Source organism: Mustela lutreola, chromosome 3 (genome assembly GCF_030435805.1).
Source record: "Mustela lutreola isolate mMusLut2 chromosome 3, mMusLut2.pri, whole genome shotgun sequence".
NCBI classification, from domain to species: Eukaryota; Metazoa; Chordata; class Mammalia; order Carnivora; family Mustelidae; genus Mustela; species Mustela lutreola.
In genome coordinates, this window is record NC_081292.1 from 99188644 (window position 1) to 99203897 (window position 15254).

General features: G+C 38.3%; 1 protein-coding gene across 1 annotated transcript in view; it reads right to left on the reverse strand.

Moving 5' to 3' along the window:
* LOC131826886 (uncharacterized) overlaps window positions 1–15254 on the reverse strand; it is a 166614-nt gene that overhangs the window by 73672 nt on the left and 77688 nt on the right.

The following is a 15254-nucleotide window of genomic DNA, read 5'->3' on the forward strand; positions in this document are numbered from 1 at the left end:
CACCCTGAAATCATGACCCGAACTGAAATCAAGAGTTGGATGCTCAATTGACTGAACCACCCAGGCACCCCTGTCATTACATATTTCTTACTCAACATGTAGAGATATAAATTTATATACATCTGTTTAAAGTGGATGGATCTATGCATTTTGACAAATGTGGACACCCATGTAACTACTATCATGATAAAAATCTAGAGTATTTTTATTTCCTAAAAAAAAAAAAAAAAAGCCCCTTCCCCCTTCCCCCTCTCAGTCATTCTGTACCTCCCCAATGACCTACTCTCTGTCACACAGTCTTAGGTCTGCCTTTTCTGGAATTTCAAGATCTGACTTGTTTCTTTCAGGATAATATTTTATTTTACAGTTTCATCCACGTATCATGGTTGTAGCAAGTATTAGACAATACTTGAATGTGGTGATAATGCCACACCCAACTTTTTTTTTTCTTTTTTAAAGATTTTATTTATTTATTTGAGAGAAAGAGAGGCACAAGCAGAGGAAGAGGGAGAAGCAGGCTCCCTCTGAGTGGGGAGCACGATGAGGGTCTCAATCCCAGAACCCTGGGATCATGACCTGAACCAAAGGAGCCACTTAACTGGCTGATCCATCCAGGCACCACTGCCCCCAACCTTCAATCATCAACTCCCGAAAGACTCCTTAGATCAGGAGTGGAGCAAGCACTTGGCCAAGTTGTAGCCAGGTTTTGTACAGAAGCTATTTACTCAACCAGCCCTTCCTAAGCACGGTTTCCTAAGCACGGTTTCTCAGGACTTGTCATAAGAGATTTCCCAAAGCAAATGTTTTTAATTACTCCTTAACCAAGTGGAGAAAAACAAACACCAAAGCTTGCAATTCTAAGGCACTAGATAGATTCAGAACATCAGGAATGATGATACTATAGTTTCAAATTTGTTGCAAAGCAGAAAGGAATGAGAAATAGGAAAGGAAACATTTAAAATTAAACCATTTGGAAAGGAGGGCTGTGAGATTGCTGTGTGGTATCCAGGGGAGATGTGCACTTAGGAAACCTTGGTTTCCCAGGGTTCCCAACAAGTATTCAGGGGCACAGTCACCCAGGTCCCAGGTGCTAGGCACTGCTCACAGCCCTTCCAGGATGAGCAAGGTGTGGAGGTGCATATGCCTTGGCAAGCACAGAAGCCCACTCACAGCCCTGCAGCAAGCTCCTGTTCCCTCAGTGTGGCCTTTGGAACACCTCCATTCCCTCATCTCACCAACTGTGGTATTAAATCAGAAACTGACTTCCTGACAACAGAGCACGTGAGTGGCCCTTTCAGCACTGTTATAGCTCGACATCTCTTTACAGACTTACGGTGGCGTCAATACTCATGAGCTTCAGGCCCAGAGAATTCCACAGTCCCACATTCCAAATGACCAGCGATCTGGAAAATGACTATCCCCAGATGCCTGTGGTCTCATTCCTGCCCCTACCCCTTCTCAACATCACCTCCCAGAACCCTGTGAGTAAGGGGATGGGCTGCCACCAAGAAACTGGATTCCTGGCTGGGTGTTGTTGATGGACAGGCATTTCTTTGAGTTCCAGGTTATTTTGGCAAAAGGTCTCACTTTGTCTCAATGAAAATAAAAGCCTTTGGGGAAAAAATATAAAATAAACTATGTAGATTACAAAATTGTTGTCATCTGTGCAAGAGCACTGGAATAGCAGGTTTAATATTCCTTAAAATGTATGAATGCTGCAATATGAAAAGTAGCTGTCTTTTTATTTTTTTAATTATTCAAAAATTAATTAATTTATTTTCAGCATAACAGTAGTCATTATTTTTTCACCAAACCCAGTGCTCCATGCAGTTCATGCCCTCTCTAATACCCAGCACCTGGTACCCCCAACCTCCCCCCACCACCACTTCAAACCCCTCAGATTGTTTTTCAGAGTCCATAGTCTCTCATGGATCACCTCCCCTTCCAATTTACCCCAACTCCCTTCTCCTCTCTAACTCCCCATGTCCTCCATGTTATTTGTTATGCTCCACAAATAAGTGAAACCATATGATAATTGACTCTCTCTGCTTGACTTATTTCACTCAGCATAATCTCTTCCAGTCCCGTCCATGTTGCTACAAAAGTTGGGTATTCATCCTTTCTGATGGAGGCATAATACTCCATAGTGTATATGGACCACCTCTTCCTTATCCATTCGTCCGTTGAAGGGCATCTTGGTTCTTTCCACAGTTTGGCGATTGTGGCCATTGCTGCTATAAACATTGGGGTACAGATGGCCCTTCTTTTCACGACATCTGTATCGTTGGGGTAAATACCCAGGAGTGCAATTGCAGGGTCATAGGGAAGTTCTATTTTTAATTTCTTGAGGAATCTCCACACTCTTCTCCAAAGAGGCTGCCCCAACTTGCATTCCCACCAACAGTGGAAGAGGGTTCCCCTTTCTCCACATCCCCTCCAACACATGTTGTTTCCTGTCTTGCTAATTTTGGCCATTCTCACTGGTCTAAGGTGATATCTCAATGTGGTTTTAATTTGAATCTCCCTGAGGGCTAGTGATGATGCACATTTTTTCATGTGTCTGATAGCCATTTGTATGTCTTCATTGGAGGAGTGTCTGTTCATGTCTTCTGCCCATTTTTTGATATGATTGTCTGTTTTGTGTGTGTTGAGTTTGAGGAGTTCATTATAGATCCTGGATATCAGCCTTTTGTCTGTACTGTCATTTGCAAATATCTTCTCCCATTCCGTGGGTTGCCTCTTTGTTTTCTTGACTGTTTCCTTTGCTGTGCAGAAGCTTTTGATTTTGATGAAGTCCCAAAAGTTTATTTTCGCTTTTGTTTCTTTTGCCTTTGAAGAAATCTCTTGAAAGAAGTTTCTGTGGCTGATATCCAAGAGACTACTGCCTACGTTCTCCTCTAGGATTCTGATGGATTCCTGTCTCACGTTGAGGTCTTTTATCCATTTTGAGTTTATCTTTGTGTATGGTGTAAGAGAATGGTTGAGTTTTATTCTTCTACGTATAGCTGTCCAGTTTTCCCAGCACCATTTATTGAAGAGACTGTCAACCTTTTGTCTGTACTGTCATTTGCAAATATCTTCTCCCATTCCGTGGGTTGCCTCTTTGTTTTTTTGACTGTTTCCTTTGCTATGCAGAAGCTTTCGATTTGATGAAGATATGTCTCCAAAGGCAAAGGAAACAAAAGCCAAAATAAACTTTTGGGACTTCATCAAAATCAAAAGCTTCTGCACAGCAAAGTAGCTGTCTTTTTAAAAAAGCATTTGATTTTGTTGAATATTGGGTTCTAAATCTTATGAAGAAAGAATATTTTGGGGGCACTGGGGTGGCTCAGTCACATAGGTGTCTGTCTCTGGCTCAGGTCATGATCCCAGCATCCTGGGATCAAGTCCCATGTCTGCTCAGTGGGGAGTCTGCTTCTCCCTCTGCCTGCCACTCCCCATGCTTGTGCGCTCTCTCTCTCTCTTTCTCTGTGTGTCAAATAAGTAAATAAATAGTCTAAAAAACCAGAAAGGATATTTTCTTCCTGACTTGACTCAGGAGTAATTCTCAAATAATTTCTCAGCATGATTCCATATAATTTCAGGGTTACCCTAAAGGGAAGGCTTAGGGGTTAAATCTAGAAGCAAAAGTATTCTTTTGTTGAAGTTTTTTGGTGGGTGTGAGTTTGAATATTTTTAAGCAGAAAATCTTCTCTTTATTTTATCACAGTCCTACCACTCCCTAATTGTCTTGTTTCTGTAACTATATGAAACTTCAAACACTAGTGCAAGGTGTTTAGACTTGGACTTTCTCCTATATATTTTTTTTTTCTAATTGCCATTATAATTTCCTCCTTGACGCATGGTTTATTTAAATGTATGCTTTAGTTATCTTTTTGTTTCTGATTTCTATTTAATTATAACCAGAGTGTGATCTGTATGATACTGATTCTTTGAAATTAGTTGAAACTGGCTTCATGGCATAATCCAAGTTTTATTTCATAAATGTTTCCTAGGTGATTGAAAATAATGTGTATTTTCTAATAAATTCATGCAGGGTTTCATAAATGTTTATTAACTCAAACTTGTTAGCTGCTACATCGTCATTAACACTATTAATCCTCAGCAATTTGACCAGTTTTTCATCTGCTATTAAGAGAAGGATGATTTTAACATTTAACATAACCACAAAGGTGGCATGTTTGTCAATTTACTCTTAACTCTGTCATCTTTTGATTTATATATTTCAGCATTATGTTAGTAGGTACATAAACAAGTTTATGATGGTACATCTTCCTGGTGAGAGGCTCTTTTTATTATTACATAATAAACTTTTTATCCCTAATGAAGGTTTTTGCTTTCAAGGCTATCTTCTCTAATATTAATAGACCTATACCAGCTTTCTTTGGGGTTTTCCATTCCTTTATTTTCTTTTTATTTATTCATTAATTTTTATTTTTTTAATTTCTTTTCAGTGTAACAGAATTCATTGTTTATGCACCACACCCAGTGCTCCATGCAATACGTGCCTTCTGTAATATGCATCACCTGGCTCCCCCAATCTCCCACCCCCAGCCCCTTCAAAACCCACAGATCGCTTTTCAGAGTCCATAGTCTCTCATGGCTCATCTCCCCTTCCAATTTCTCTCAACTCTCTTCTCCTCTCCATCTCCTCATGTCCTCCATGTTATTTGTTATATTCCACAAATAAGTGAAACCATATGATAATTGACTCTCTCTGCTTGACTTATTTCACTCAGCATAATCTCTTCCAGTCCTGTCCATGTTGATACAAAACTTGGGTATTCATCCTTTCTGATGGAGGCATAATACTCTATAGTGTATATGGACTATATCTTCCTTATCCATTCGTCCACTGAAGGGCATTGGTTCTTTCAACAGTTTGGTGACCGTGGCCATTGCTGCTATGAACACTGGGGTACAGATGGCCCTTCTTTTCACGACATCTGTATCTTTGGTGTAAATACCCAGTAGTGCAATTGCAGGGTCATAGGGAAGCTCTATTTTTAATTTCTTAAGGAATCTCCATACTGTGCTCCAAAGTTGCATTCCCACCAGCAGTGTAAGAGGGTTCCCCTTTTTCCACATCCTCTCCAACACACATTGTTTCCTGTCCTGCTAACTTTGGCCATTCTGACTGGTGTAAGGTGGTATCTCAATGTGGTTTTAATTTGAATCTCCCTGAGGGCTAGTGATGACAAACATTTTCTCATATGCCTGATAGCCATTTGTATGTCTTCACTGGAGAAGTGTCTGTTCAGATCTTCTGCCCACTTTTTGACATGATTATCTGTTTTGTGTGTGTTGGGTTTGAGAAGTTCTTTATGGATCCTGGATATCAGCCTTTTGTCTGTACTGTCATTTGCAAATATCTTCTCCCATTTCCGTGGGTTGCCTCTTTGTTTTGTTGACTATTTCCTTTGCTGTGCAGAAGCTTTTGATCTTGATTAAGTCCCAAAAGTTCATTTTTGTTTTTGTTTCCTTTGCCTTTGGAGACATATCTGAAAGAAGTTGCTGTGGCTAATATCAAAGAGGTTACTGCCCATGTTCTCTTCTAGGGTTCTGATGGATTCCTGTCTCACGTTGAGGTCTTTTATCTTTTTTGAGTGTCTTTGTGTACAGTGTAAGAGAATGGCCGAGTTTTGTCCTTCTACATATAGCTGTCCAATTTTCCTAGCACCATTTATTGAAGAGACTGTCTTTTTTCCACTGTATGTTTTTTTCCTGCTTTGTCGAATATTATTTGACCATAGAATTGAGGGTCCATATCTGGGCTCTCTACTCTGTTCCACTGGTCTATGTGTCTGCTTTTATGCCAGTACCATGCTGTCTTGGTGATCACAGCTTTAAGACTCCATCACCAAACTACTAGAACTCATACAACAATTCAGTAATGTGGCAGGATACAAAGTTAATGTACAGAAATCAGTTGCTTTCTTATGCACTAAGAAAGAAAACACAGAAAGGGAAATTAGAGAATTGATTCTATTTACTATAGCACCAAGAACCATAAGATACCTGGGAATAAATCTAACCATAGACGTAAAGGATCTGTACTTAAGGAACTACAGAACACTCATAAAAGAAGTCAAACACACATAAAAGAAGACACAAAAAGATGGAAGACTATTTCATGCTCTTGGATCGGAAGAAAAAACATTGTTAAAATGTCTATAATGCCCAGAGCAATCTATACTTTTAATGTCATTCCAATAAAAATTCCACCGGTATTTTGCAAAGAGCTGGAGCAAATAATCCTAAAATTTGTATGCAATCAGAAGAGACCCTGAATTACTAAGAAAATGTTGAAAAAGAAAAACAAAACTGGGGGCATCATGTTACCTGATTTCAAGCATTCCTTTATTTTCAATCTCTCTATGTCTCTTAAGTGTATTTCTCAGAAACAGAATAAAGCTGGGCTTTCAAAATCCAATATTTCAGTCACATTTATTTATTTGTTTATTTATTTATTTATTTATTTATTTTTTATCAACCTATAATGTATTATTTGCTTCAGGGTACAGGTCTGTGAATCATCAGTCTTACACAATTCACAGCACTCACCTTAGTTGTTATTATTTTTAAAGTTTTTATTTATTTGAGAGAAAGAGCAAGAAAGAGAGTGAAAAAAGGAGTGTGTGTGAGAGAGAGAGAGAGAGGAGAGAACATGAGCAGGGGTAGAGACAGAGGGAGAAGCAGACTCCCTACTATGCAGGGACCCTGATGCTGGGCTCGATCCCAGGACCCTGGGATCATGACCTGAACTGAAAGCAGATGTTTAACCTACTCAGCCACTAAGGCACCTCTTTCAGTCACTTTTAACTAAAGAGTTTAAACAATGAACATTTATTGTGATCACTGGTATATTTGGGTTTCTATCTACTGCCATAATTCATTCTTTTTGAGCTTCCCCATTTTTCCCTTGGAATTTCTCTTTTTTGTGCTTGGATTCAGCAGTGGTTTGCTTAAGAGCATATATTTAAAGGAATGTTATTCTTCGTTTCTGTATATTTTTGTTGCAGTGAGCTTTTTGGGCAGTACATAATTTGCCATAATTTTATAATTGGAAGTTCCTGTCACTCTGCTCACTACAGACTGGCTGGCTGGCTGCTCACTCACCCAAATCACTCTGGCAGAAGCTCCTAGTAACTTCTGCATTGTCTAACCCAAGGCTCTGGTTTTCTGTCTTGCTCACTCACTTTTTCTTGACTATTTAATTTTTTTACAGCTTTATTGAGGTATAATTGACATAAGATAAGCTGTACATATTGCAAGTGTACAATTAAAGTTTTTACATACATCTGGGACACCATGACCATGGTCAAGATAATGAACACTTCTCTTGTTTCCAAAAGATACCTTGTACTTTTCTGTTCCCTCTCATCCTCCTCTTACCTCTCCCTGACAACCCTCCTCCATCCCCAGGTGATCTTTATCTGCTTTCTGCTACTACAGATTAATTTGCATTTTCTACAATTTCATAAAATGTACTCATATTGTATGTATATTTTGTTTGACTTTTTTCACTCAGCACAATTATTCTGAAAGTCATCTATGTTGCAGGATAATTTGTTTTACTGATAAGTAGTGTTCCATTGTAGAGAGATAGAATAGCTTGTTTATCCATTCATCTGCTGTTGCATATTTGAGTTGCCCCCAGTTTCTGGCTTTTCAAATAAAACTGCAGTGAACATTTGTTTACAAGTCTTTGCAAAGATATGTGCTTTTATTTCTCTTGAGTAAATATTGAGGAATGGAATAATTACATCATTTAGAAGGGCTATAGTTTTAATTTCTTAAGAAATGGCAAACAGCTTTCCCTTCCATTACCTTTTACACTCCTCCAGCAGTGTATGAAAGTGAGCTGCTCACCCCAACTCCACTTCTGGTACAGTGGGCTTTGCTCATTTCAGCCATCCTAGTGGGTGTGAAGTGGTGTCTCACTGTGGTCCTAATCTGCATTTTCCTAATGACATATGATGTCAAACATCTTTTCATATGCTTTTTTTCCATCTGTACAGCTTCTTTGGTGAGGTAGTAGTTGAATTTTCAGATTTTTAAAAAAGATTCTATTTATTTGTTTGATAAACCGTACAATACATACAGAGAGAGCCGTACATACAGAAAGAGAGAGAGAGAGATAGCAAGAGAGGGAACACAAGCATGGGGAGTTTGAGAGAGAGAAGCAGGCTTCCTGCTGAGCAGGGAGCCTGAAGTGGGCTGGATCCAAGGACTCTAGGATCATGACCTGAGCCTAAGGCAGATGCTCAAAAACTGAGCTACCCAGGTGCCCCAATTTCAGATTTTTTCCCGTTAAAAAAATTACATTGTAGCCTTTGTCTTTTGTAGTCTTATTATTGAGTTGTAAGACTTATTTACAGATCCTAGATATAAGCCTTTTGTTTGATATATTTTCTACAAAGTTTCTTCCAGTCTGTGGCTTGCCTTTTCATTTTATTAATAATTATTTTTTATTTGCAGAGTGAAGTTTTCATTTTGATGAAGCCCAATTCATTAATTTTTGTAGGTTATGTATTTGTATGTCACATTTTATTTATTTATTTCCCTGCTGAGCAGAGAGCCCAATGCGGGACTCGATCCCAGGACCCTGAGATCATGACCTGAGCCGAAGGCAGCGGCTTAACCCACTGAGCCACCCAGGCGCCCCTGTATGTCACATTTTAAAGGCTCTTTACAACCTGAGGTCACAAAGACTTTTTCCTGACATTTCTTCTAGAGTATGGTAGACAGGATAATGTCCCTCTCCTCCAAAAGATGTCCATGTCCCAATTCCCAAAACCTGTCAATGTTACATTTTATGGCAAAAGGGATTTTGCAGATGTGACTATGTTAAATATCTTGAGAAGATTATGCTGAATTATCTGGGTGGGTCTGATGTAATCATAGGGATCCTTTAAAGGGAAAAATAGAGGCAGGAGGGTCAGAGAAAGAGGTGTGATAATGGGAGTAGAAACAGTGATTCAGGGGAGGACCATAAACCAAGAAATGTGGCAGCCTTCAGAAGCTATAGAAAGCAAATAAATGTTTCTCCCCTAGAGCCTCCAGAAGGGAACACAGTCCTGCTGACTTCTTGGTTTTAGTCCACATGAGAGTTTTCTATGGATGTCTACCAGTAGGCTTGTGTAACAACACTGGCATGGAACACAAGTACTGTGTCACATATAACTACAATGATTTCCAGAGAAAGTCTGTGGTCTTTTTGGTGCAGTAGAGTATGGGTTATAGGCCTATTTTCTCACTTGGCTGAGTTCACATTTCTGTCAATTGGCCTCAAGGCCAAGTGCTCTTATCTTACTAGATTTGGAGGAAGATGAAAGAAGGAAATCAGAGCCCTACAAAAATTCTGAATATTCTCTTACCACTATTGATTTCTCCATGTTAAACATGGAAAATAAGTTCCACAAGTTCTTTTCACAACTAGCTGGTCACAAATACTTTAAAAACATAAATTATGTCATATACCTTGTCATCTCCTGTTGCATCTAGTACAGGGCTTGGCACAGAGTAAATACAAGATAAGTAGTTGAGGGATACAGAATTATATAAGATCACCACTTCAATGGATAGCTATTTTAATGCTGTGGCTAAAGATCTAAAAATCTTATTTTATTTTTACAGGTTATTTTCCCCAGGCACAATATTCAAAGTTACATTCAGATTTACATGCTCATTCTCCACTTACTGTGTGTGTTAGACCTGTGCCAGCAGAGGCAGAACATCTTATCTTGTTTTTTGAGTTTTCCAATTTGTGAATGTATTTTATTTTACTACAGAAATGAAATATTTTACTATTCCACTTGAGTAAAAGAGTGTGGTATTTTTTTGTTGTTGTTGTTCTTCTACTTCTTCTTCTTCTTCTTCTTTTTTTTTTTTTTAACAAAAGGAAACTCTTATTCAAATAACTGGAGTCAGACTGCAGTTCACAGGAGGCCTCAGAGAAGAGAGAGGTTAAGTCCTACTGCGGTCGGTTCTCTGGCTGCTCAAGGAGAACCTGACTCTTCAGTCACAACTCAGGGTATGGCACACTGTGGGCAACGTTTCCCAGTAAATGTTTGTCAGGTGAATTAATGAATAGAAGGCAGTGACAGTTAGATAGTGGGGGTGTAAAGAGACTGACTGAAGCAAAAGAAAGTTGAGAAGGTCTGAGGAGCCCCAGAAGCTCCCTGCTTGCCTCAGTTTCAGGGCAAGCTGCCATATTACCTACAGGCACAGCTGCTCACTTAGCCAACTTCATTCTCCACCTATCCCTGACATTGGAACCTGAGATGATCATACTTATCTTTTTACTCTCTGAAAAGCGTGGGTTTGTAAGTCAGTTATTCCCATTGATGAGGTTACAAAGAGAATGTATTCCCTATACTGTCCAAGGACTCAAGAAGTTTCTACCTCACTGCACCCGGGAGGTCCTTTTAGGCAATCAGTGGGAGTTACAATATGATCCTGGAAGTATTACTTTATGTTTACTTAAGAATATTCTAGAATCTGGGGTTCCTGGCTGGTTCAGTAGGCAGAACATGTTACTTTTGCTCTCAAGGTTGTGAGTTCAAGCCCCATGCTGGGTGCAAAGAATACTTAAAAATAAGATCTAAAAAAAAAAAAAAAAAGAATATTCTAGAATCCCACATGGCCTCTTCCTTTAATTAGCCTTGATTCTATATGCTCAGGCTGAATTTATAAATCAGGCACTTTTTATTTTCAAAGGCCCTGTAGTTATCTGCTGTTTTGTCTGATTTTTCTGGGATGGTACAGAGGCATTTGCCAAAATTCTGGATTCAGAGCAACTTCAGAAGTTGCCATTTCACAAAAACAGACACATAGACCAGTTGAACAGAGAAGAGAGTCCAGATATGGACCTGCAACTCTATGGTTAAATAATCTTTGACAATATAGGAAAAAATATACAGTGGAAAAAAGACAGTCTCTTCAATAAATGATACTGGGAAAATTGGACAGCCGTGTATAGAAGAATGAAACTTAACCATTCTCTTACATCATTCACAAAGATAAACTCAAAATGGAGAAAATACCTCAATATGAGGCAGAATTCTATCAAAATCCTAGAGGAAAACATAGGCAGTAACCTCTTTGACATCAGCCACAGCAATTTCTTTCAAGATATATCTCCAGGGGCACCTGGGTGGCTCAGTGGATTAAGCCGCTGCCTTCGGCTCAGGTCATGATCTCAGAGTCCTGGGATTGAGTCCCATATCGGGCTCTCTGCTCAGCAGAGAGCCTGCTTCCCCCTCTCTCTCTCTCTGGCTGCCTCTCCGTCTACTTGTGATTTCTCTCTGTCAAATTAATAAATAAAATCTTTTTTAAAAAAAAGATATATCTCCAAAGGCTAAGGAAACAAAAGGGAAAATGAACTTTTGGGACTTCATCAAGATCAAAAACTTCTGTCCAGCAAAGCAAACAGTCAACAAAACAAAGAGGCAATGCACGGAATGGGAGAAGATATTTGCAAATGACACTACAGACAAAGGGCTAATACCCAAGATCTATGAAGAGCTCCTCAAACTCAATATTCAAAAAACAGATAATCATGTCAAAAAATGGGCAGAAGACATGAACAGACGTGTATCCAAAGAAGACATACAAATTGCTAATAGACACATGAAAAAATGTTCATCATCATTAGCCATCATGGAGACTTAAATCAAAACCACATTGAGATACCACCTTACACCAGTTAGAAGGGCCAAAAATAACAAGTCAGGAAACAACAAGTGTTGGAGAGGATGTAGAGAAGGGAAACCCTCTCACACTGTTGGTGGAAATGCAAGTTTTGGTACAGCCACTTTGGAAAACAGTGTGGAGATTCCTTAAGAAATTGAAAATAGAGCTACCCTATGACCCTGCAATTGCACTACGGGGTATTTCCCCCAAAGATTCAGACGTAGTGAAAAGAAGGGCCATCTGTACCCCAATGTTCATAGCAGCAATGGCCACAATCAGCAAACTGGAAAGAGCCAAGATGAATGGTCTGTTGGACAAATGGAAAGAAGATATTGTCCCTATATACAATGGAATATTATGCCTCCATCAGAAAGGATGACTATCCAACTTTTGTATCAACATGGATGGGACTAGAGGAGATTATGCTGAGTGAAATAAGTCAAGCAGAAAAAGTCAATTATCATATGGTTTCACTTAATTGTGGAACATAAGGTAAGACATGGAGGACATTAGGAGAAGGAAAGGAAAAGTGAATTGGGGGAAATTGGAGGGGGAGATGAACATGAGAGATTGTAGACTATGAGAAAGAAACTGAGGGGTGAACCTAGTGGTGGGTATTGTGGAGCGCATGTATTGCATGGAGCATTGGGCGTGGTATATAAGCAATAAATCTTGGAACACTGAAAAAAGAAGTTAAAAAAAAAAGAAGTTGCCATTTAATAAAGAAGATGTGATATATATATATATATATTTATATATATATATATATAAAATTACTGTATATATTATATGTGTGTGTGTGTGTATATATATATATATATATATATAGAGAGAGAGAGAGAGAGAGAATATTACCCAGCCATCAAAAAATTAAATACTGCCATTTGCAATGATATGGATGGAGCTAGAGTATATTATGCCAAGTGAAATTAGTCAGAGAAGAACAAATACCATATAATCTCAGTCATGTGTGGAATTTGAGAAAGAAAACAAATGCAATACATGCCCTCCTTAATACCCACTGCCAGGCTCTCCCAACCCCCACCTCCCTCCCTTCCAAAATCATCAGTTTGTTTCTCAAAGTCCATAGTCTCTCATGGCATAAACAATGAATCTTGGAACACTGAAGAAAATAAATAAAATTAAAAAAAAAAAAGAAAGAAAACAGATGAACATATGGAAGGGGGAGCACCTAAATAACTAAGAATTGTTTCAGGAAGGATCTACCAGTGAATGTTAAAATCATGTGTAATGAGTAATCAAAAGGTTCAAACTCTGACTGAGTAATGTCACTTGAGAGATTCTAATCTAAGGAAAAATTCTGTAATCTGAAGTGTTACTTGCAAAATTGAAAAAGGGAAATAATTTGTGTTCTGCACCAGGAAAATGATTAAGCAAATCAAGCTATATGCATTTAATGGAAAACTAAGGATCAATTAAAGTGTAATTTACAAAGACTATTAAATAGTAGAGAAAATATATAATGTGGGATAGAGAATTTTATGCAGTCTATGATTATAACACATTTTAAAAATACCAAAAAAACCCTGAAGTAAAATATGTAAAGAAATAGTGTTTTTGTTATAGCCAAAACATTTTTTTCTATTTTCTATTTACCACAAAAGTAAATTACCTTTATAATTAAAAAATATTTAGAAATAATTCCTTTTATATCATTAGCATTGTAGATGATTTTGTAATAATTCAAATAGACTTTCAGCCTCAAGAGAAAGGGCCATGTCAATTACTTATTTGTATTCCCCATAGTTGTAAGACCAGATAATGCAGAATGATCTCAACATTTACAAACTGCTTCACTCCCAGTATTCATAGCTATCGTTGTTGCATTGAGAAAGTGTAATGCTTCTGGATATTATATGCAACTAATGATCACTAAACACTACATCAAAAACTAATGATGTACTATATGTTGGCTAATTGAACTTAATTAAAAAAAAAGAAAGTTTAGTGCTTGTTTCTCTTCAAGTAATGGCTTTTATTTCATCAGTAGAAAGCCTAGACTCTAACCCTACGAGGCAGTAATTAGATGGTGCTCCCTGTCTTTGCCAGAGCAGTGCCACAAGATTTAAATAAGGTCCAGCATCTCATAATATGATACTAAAATGTCCAGAATAAAATAGAAAATTACTTATCATGTCAAGAAGCTGGAAAATTTATCCTTAAATGAGGAGAGACACTCAACAGATGCCAACAACAAAATAATAGAGTAGAAATGATCTGACAAGGATTTTAAAGCACATATTATAAAAATGTTTAAAGCAATGCAAAAGTGGAAGACTCAGCCTCACTTCCCCTGCAAAAAAAAAAAAAAAAAAAAAAAAAAACCAAAAAAACAAAACAAAACAAAAAACACAGAAGACATAAAGAAGAGCCAAAAGGAACATTTAGCACTGAAATATACAATAACTGAAATTTAAACTCAATGGATGGGTTCAAAAGCAGTATAGAGAAGACAAAGGAAATAACCAGTGAATGGGAAGATAGAACTATGGGAATTGCATTATCTGAACACCAGAGAGAAAATAGACTGGAAAGAAAAATGAACAGAGCTTGAGGGACTTATGGGACTACAACAAAAGACAACATCCAGGAAACAGATTTCCCTTATCCTCTTGAGTTTGTGAAGTTGTGTTTGACTCTTGAAGCAAAATTTAATGTGTCAGGTATCAATATATAAAGAGGAAATATTTAAGATAATTATAAAGGAAGGAGAGTAAGGGGATTAAAAAGTGAAGAAAATTTTCCATACTACTCAAACTGGTAAAATGTCAAAAGCAATAGACTTTGATAAGGACATGTGTAGGACTTGTATACTAAAAACTATAAAACATGGGCACCTGGGTGGCTCAGTGGGTTAAAGCCTCTGCCTCTGATTTAGGTTGTGATCCCAGGGTCCTGAGATTGAGCCCCGCATTGGGCTCTGTGCTCAGTGGGGAGTCTGCTTCTCTCTCTCTCTGCCTGCCTCTCTGCCTACTTGTGATCTCTGTCTGTCAAATAAATAAATAAAATCTCAAAAAAAAAATAAAAACTACAAAACAATTTGTTCCTTGAGCTGACTTTTTATCTCCCAAATATTCTAGATGACGAGCAGACTGGAACCAACAACAGGCAAAAAGAAAGAAAGGAAGGAAGGGAGGGAATGTAGGGTGGGAAGAAGTGGAGGAGGAAGAAAGATAAGGAAGAAAAATCTGCTCTGTTTCATTTGTATCCACAGAATTTAAAGTTATGGAGGCACTGAGTGACCAGATGGAGAGGTTAATGCCATTAAAAGAAGACTTAGATTATTTAACAGTTTGCAAGATAAAGGAGGATGCTATACCACATAAGAGCACATAGGAAAATGCCAGTGATGGGCAGCAGGCAGAAAGAGCAAGGGGACAGCCTGGGCCAGAGCCATTATCAGAGCTTCCAAGGGAAAGACAAAACGGGACAAGGCAAACAGCTTAGGATCAGCAAGCCTGACTAATTACACTGGGCTCTGGGATTTTAGGAGGTGGCCCTGGGTTGATTTAGGGCAGGGGGAATATTGGCTTGGT